Raw genomic sequence first — 6,000 nt, 5'->3', positions numbered from 1 at the left:
GCATAACACTAAATATCAGAGCAAAAAATATTATCTAAATTATAAGCAGAAGAAGACTAAGCAGTGTATGGGGGTGAGTCCGTTCCTCCTCGTGGTGCCCCTGGATAAAGCCTGATGCTGCAGGCCAAACTGAACGCGGACAAATGTAACTGTTTTGTGACAGGCAGAACGGAAGGTGTAATCTTCAAACTTTTATAGATAACAACTACAGGAATGCCTGTCACAAATAAGAATATGATGAAGAAGTAGAATATGATGAAGATAATAGTAAAATAAAAAGAATATGAACAATGTAACCCAAAAAATAATAGGTAGAAGATGAAGAAGAAGATGAATAAGGTGAAGAAGTTGATGTCAAAGAAGCTGATGATGAGGATAATGAAGAAGAAAGCGTGGGAGAAGAAAAAAAGAAGGTGAAGGGCGTTGAAGTAGTGAAACATCAATATGTGGCATAAAAAAAAAAAAAAATTAACATAGTCAAATTCTTTCTAACGCCGAACGTCATCCAAAAAAAAAAAAATCCTGCTATTCTATTACATTGGGCTAAACCTCTGTGCCTTTAATGTCTCCGCCACGTCCCCCAATACATCCTACATTATTCTTAGTTGTTTTCCTTCATGTAGAATGAACCTACAAGTGTATAAAGGGTTTATTTTAATTCCGATATTTTCGTCCCATTGACTTGCATTGGGATCGGGTATCGGTATCGGATTGGATCCGATATTTTGACGGTATCGGCCGATACTTTCCGATACCGATACTTTCCGATATCGGAAAGTATCGCTCAACACTACCTACAGCCACAGAAGTTCTGCCGTTAGTTTTCCAAGATGTTTGGAACAATCTTCCTACTGAGTTCCTTTAAAAACTGTTTTCAAGTTTACTTAGATGTACTGATGCTGCTTTAAAAGTAAAGGGTGGTCATCGAAATATTGTTTTCATTTACATTTATCTTACTTTGCGTTTTGATAATCGATAATAATAAATTCTTAACACTTCTATTTTTTAAAGCATTCTTTCCTTACATCATTTTTTTCATACCTGCCTAAAACTATTCACAATACTATATTTATGGAGTTGGGATTTGGTCAGGATTAATTGTGTACACAATGCTGAAAAAGATCATTCAGTAGTAGTACCAAAAACAGCAGCAGCACTCCAAAGTTAAAAGATGAAAAAATGGATTTTATTCAACCCGAACAATGTTTCAACTTAAAACCCCAGAGACTTTCTCAAAATCAGATCCTTTCTGAAGAAGAAAAAAATGGGAGAGCCTTGAGAAAATCTCTGCCATTTTGAGCTGAAACATTGCGTGGGTTGATTAAAATATGTTTTTCATCCTCTATCTTTGTAGAGCATGTCCACATTTTTTGGAGTTTGTTATAAATATATATATTATTGTTGTTTTATTTCCCTAAAAGCTATTTTGAGTGATAAGGGTATATCCAGAGGGGACATAAATTAGTAATTATTCCTGTAATATTTGAGCATACTCTCAGTCTGTATCTGTGCCAAAATTCACAAATAAGAGAAATTATCAATACAATAACAAACTAAGTACTATTTTAAAAATCCTTTCAAAAACTATAACTATAAATACGGATGGAGAGATATAATTTGTATATGGCATCTTCTATGTATATTTATAGCAAGTCCTTAGGATGAAAATAGATATCTTTTCTAACACAGTGATGCAGAATGTGGTTCCTTTGGGTATTGTTTTAGATTATTGGTGTTCTGCAAGTAGAGCACTTTTAAAATAAAGGAGCACTTAAAGAACTCAAAGAAGTTATTTTTAGCTCTGTAAATTGAATCATCATTGGTTTCACTTGTAAAGTTATAAACTTCGGTTCCTTGCAATTGCTGGCCTCCTAGATTACAAACACATAGAAAGTATCTATCTACTATATAATTGTCTAAGGGTATGTGTCCACGTTCAGGTTTGCTTCAGGCTTTGTTCAGGATTTTATGCGAGACCGCTAAGTCATCTGGGTAATTTCGCAATACATCGCCGGGAACGGAAGATGGCGTCCGGCGCCAGCGGCTCGGTGGATCTTCGATGGATTCCAAGCGTCGGTAACCGCTTCCTGGATCCAGGCGCCAACAGAAGGTGAGTATATAACTATTTTTTATTTTAATTCTTTTTTTTTTAACAGGGATATCATGCCCACATTGCTATATACGTGGGCTGCGCAATATATAACGTGGGCTGCGCAATATACTATGTGGGCTGCGCAATATACAACGTGGGCTGCGCAATATACTATGTGGGCTGCGCAATATACAATGTGAGCTGCGCAATATACTATGTGGGCTGCGCAATATACTACGTGGGCTGCGCGATATACAACGTGGGCTGCGCGATATACTACGTGGGCTGTGCGATATACTACGTGGGCTGCGCGATATACTACGTGGGCTGCGCGATATACAACGTGGGCTGCGCAATATACAACGTGGGCTGCGCAATATACTACGTGGGCTGCGTAATATACATTGTGGGCTGCGCAATATACTACATGGGCTGCGCAATATACTACGTGGGCTGCGTAATGTACTACGTGGGCTGCGCAATGTACAACGTGGGCTGCGCAATGTACTAAGTGGGCTGCGGAATGTACTACGTGGGCTGCGCATTGTACTGCATTGGCTGCGCAATGTACTGCGTTGGCTGCGCAATGTACTGCGTGGGCTGCACAATGTACTGCGTGGGCTGCGCAATGTACTGCGTTGGCTGTGCAATGTACAGCGTGGGCTGTGCTATACACTACGCATACATATTCTAGAATACCCGATGCGTTAGAATCGAGCCACCATCTAGTTACTGTATGAAGAGGCAGACACTGATAGCTTGGGGTCCTTGTGCAAGAAGTATGTCAGAGCCCTTCTCTCTATATGGCAATAGAACTACAGATTATACTATATATGCTTTGTGTGTAAGTGTATATAAATTATATAATTTCCTGTCTTTTTGAAAACACTATCTCTAAATAATATATTATTCTCTCTATGTATGTTCAGCGCCATCCCTTATTACATAGAAAGTCAGTAATCACTGCACTCTTGACTAGAAAGAGTTTGCTTCAAGTGAAAAAAAGTTTATTCATAAGTGAGGTGCAACAGGCAATAACGACGTTTTGGCCACCATGTGGTCTTGATCACAGTGTCGCCTTTAATTGATATGTCAATGTTCGTACTTGGAAGTTCCCATCAGGGAGGAAGGTACATTAAGGGATATGTCCAGATGGAGCATCTCAGGGAAATGTACAGAATCTGATAAGGAATAGCTTAACACCTGGAATGTGGTCAGTATTATGAAGAAATGGAATAGCCTGTATTAATTAGATGCATAAGAATGAGGATGACAGTGACCATGTGTAGCAGACCGCTCAAAATATTAATCACTGTCCGGCGGGTACCGCAATGTAAGGAATCCGTGGCTACAGGAGCCGACGTTGGTGGTATAGTGGGAATGCTAGAGGACCTGCGTCTAGTTATCAATGGTGATGTCCCTTATTACATACTGTAGTGTCCTCTTTTGTTATATAAATCACTGGGCCTTACATAGCGTATTCCTTTGTTATTTTTGCAATTAATAGCTCCCTGTCTTTCTTTATTTCATAGCATCTTCTCTTGTTAGATATAAAATAAATGACTGCTGATGAAATATGTGAAAGCTTATTTTCTAATGGAAGGGGCTGATAGACTGGTCTTCTGGTCATATGCTTCCCCATCAGCAGACATTCTATTTTATAACTAGAAGAATAAAGAGAGGGCGCTATGAATAACAAAATAACAAGAGAATATGCTATGTAAGGGACAGTGCTATGCATACCAAGAAATTATACTTTGTAATAAGAGTGGACACTGTAATAAAGGATAGTGCCATATAAAACTAGGGACAATGATACATAATAAGGGATTTTGATGTATATAACAAGATAGGATGCTATGTAATAAGGCACAGTGAAATATAATAATAGAAGAAAACATGTAATAAGAGACGGCGCTATGCATAACAAAAAAGTACACTATATACACCATGTTCCAAATTATTATGCAAATTGGATTTAAGTGTCATAAAGATTTAATTGTTTTGTTTTTCAAATAAACTCATGGATGGTATTGTGTCTCAGGGCTCAATGGATCTCTGAAATCAATCTTAAACACATGTGATAATTAGTTTTCCAGGTGATTCTAATTAAAGGAAAACTACTTAAAAATGATGTTCCACATTATTAAGCAGGCCACAGTTTTCAAGTAGCATGGGAAAGAAAAAGGATTTCTCTGCTGCCGAAAAGCATCAAATAGTGCAATGCCTTGGTCAAGGGATGAAAACATTAGATATTTCATGGAAACTTAAAAGTGATCATCATACTGTGAAGAGATTTGCGACTGAAACAGAGCACAGACAAAGTTCATGGAGATAAAGGCATAATGAGGAAGGTTTCTGCCACACTTATTCATTGGATTAAGAGAGCAGCTGACAAAATACCATTGCAAAGCAGCAAACAGATATTTGAAGCTGCTAGTGCCTCTGGAGTCCCTAGAACCTCAAGGTGTAGGATCCTTCAAAGGCTTGCTGAGGTGCATAAACCTACTATTCGGCCACCCCTAAACAGTGTTCACCAGCAGAAAGGGTTGCAGTGGCCCCAGACATACATGAGACTAATTTTCAAGCAGTCTTGTTTACTGATGAGTGTCGAGCAACCCTGGATAGTCCAAATGGATAGAGTAGTAAATGGTTGGTGGATGGCCACCATGTCCCAAGAAGGCTGCGACGTCAGCAAGGAGGTGTAGGAGTCAAGTTTTGGGCCTGAATTATGGGGAAACAGCTGGTAGGGCCCTTTAAGGTTCCAGAAGGTGTGAAAATTACCTTTGCAAAATATATAGAGTTTCTGACTGACAACTTTCTTCCATGGTATAAAAAGCAGAAACATGCCTTCAGGAGAAAAATCATCTTCATGCATGACAATGCACCATCTCATGCTGCAAAGAATACCTCTGAGTCATTGGCTGCTATGGGCGTAAAAGGAGATAAACTCATGCTGTGGCCACCATCTTCCCCTGACCTCAACCCTATAGAGAACCTTTGGAGTATCATCAAGCAAAAGATCTATGAGAGTGGGAGGCAGTTCATATCAAAACAGCAGCTCTGGGAGGCTATTCTGACTTCATGCAAAGAAATACGAGAAGAAACTCTCCAAAAACTCACAAGTTCAATGGATGTAAGAATTGTGAAGGTGATATCAAAGAAGGGTTCCTAATCAGTGTTAAAGTAGTGGACAACCCCTTTAAATATTCATGTTTCCCTCTGGTCCAGAACTTGCAAGTGGATGACTTTTTGGGCTGATGATAATTAAATTTTCTTCCAGTCCTATAGCCTGTTTTGCACAGGAGCTTATTTAGCCAAGAATTTCTGATTTCTATAAGTGCTGGATAATCAGTCCCCATATAAATCAGATCTTCATGGTCAAATAAGCCCCTGGTGCAAATCTGGCTGGAGGACTGGCCATTTTTAGCAGGGGAACAACCCCTTTAATTTTTTCCTTATGTGGACTCGTTCACATGATTGATGATTCCCAGAGAACGGGATCGATTATGGTAACGACTGATCACACTCTAATCCGAGTTTGATCAGTGTCAGTTTACAGTGTATGGATGCGCGTGATCGGACTTTGGGAGCCACTCGCAGCATGCTGTGATTTTTCTTTTCTTTGCAAAACCAAAAATGTCAGCAGGGTCACGGGCCATATCTCCCAATTTTTAAAGACAAGGAGGGACGTATATTATCATTCTTCACCTATTTAACTCCCTTAGGGTTCTCACCAACAAACTGTACAGAAAAGGCTGCACTGAAAAGATACACTCCTATTTAATTGATTTGAATGTGGGCTGCTTTGGCTTCTGTGCCAGGGCTGATTTTCAGACCCAGTCCGGTCCCAGAAACACAGTTTGGCTTAGAGGGATTTTCCCCCAAACAAAGTTAGTTGTAAAACT

The sequence above is a fragment of the Ranitomeya variabilis genome, chromosome 2 (assembly GCF_051348905.1).
Source record: "Ranitomeya variabilis isolate aRanVar5 chromosome 2, aRanVar5.hap1, whole genome shotgun sequence".
Taxonomy (NCBI): Eukaryota; Metazoa; Chordata; class Amphibia; order Anura; family Dendrobatidae; genus Ranitomeya; species Ranitomeya variabilis.
This window is presented reverse-complemented; position numbering follows the sequence as displayed.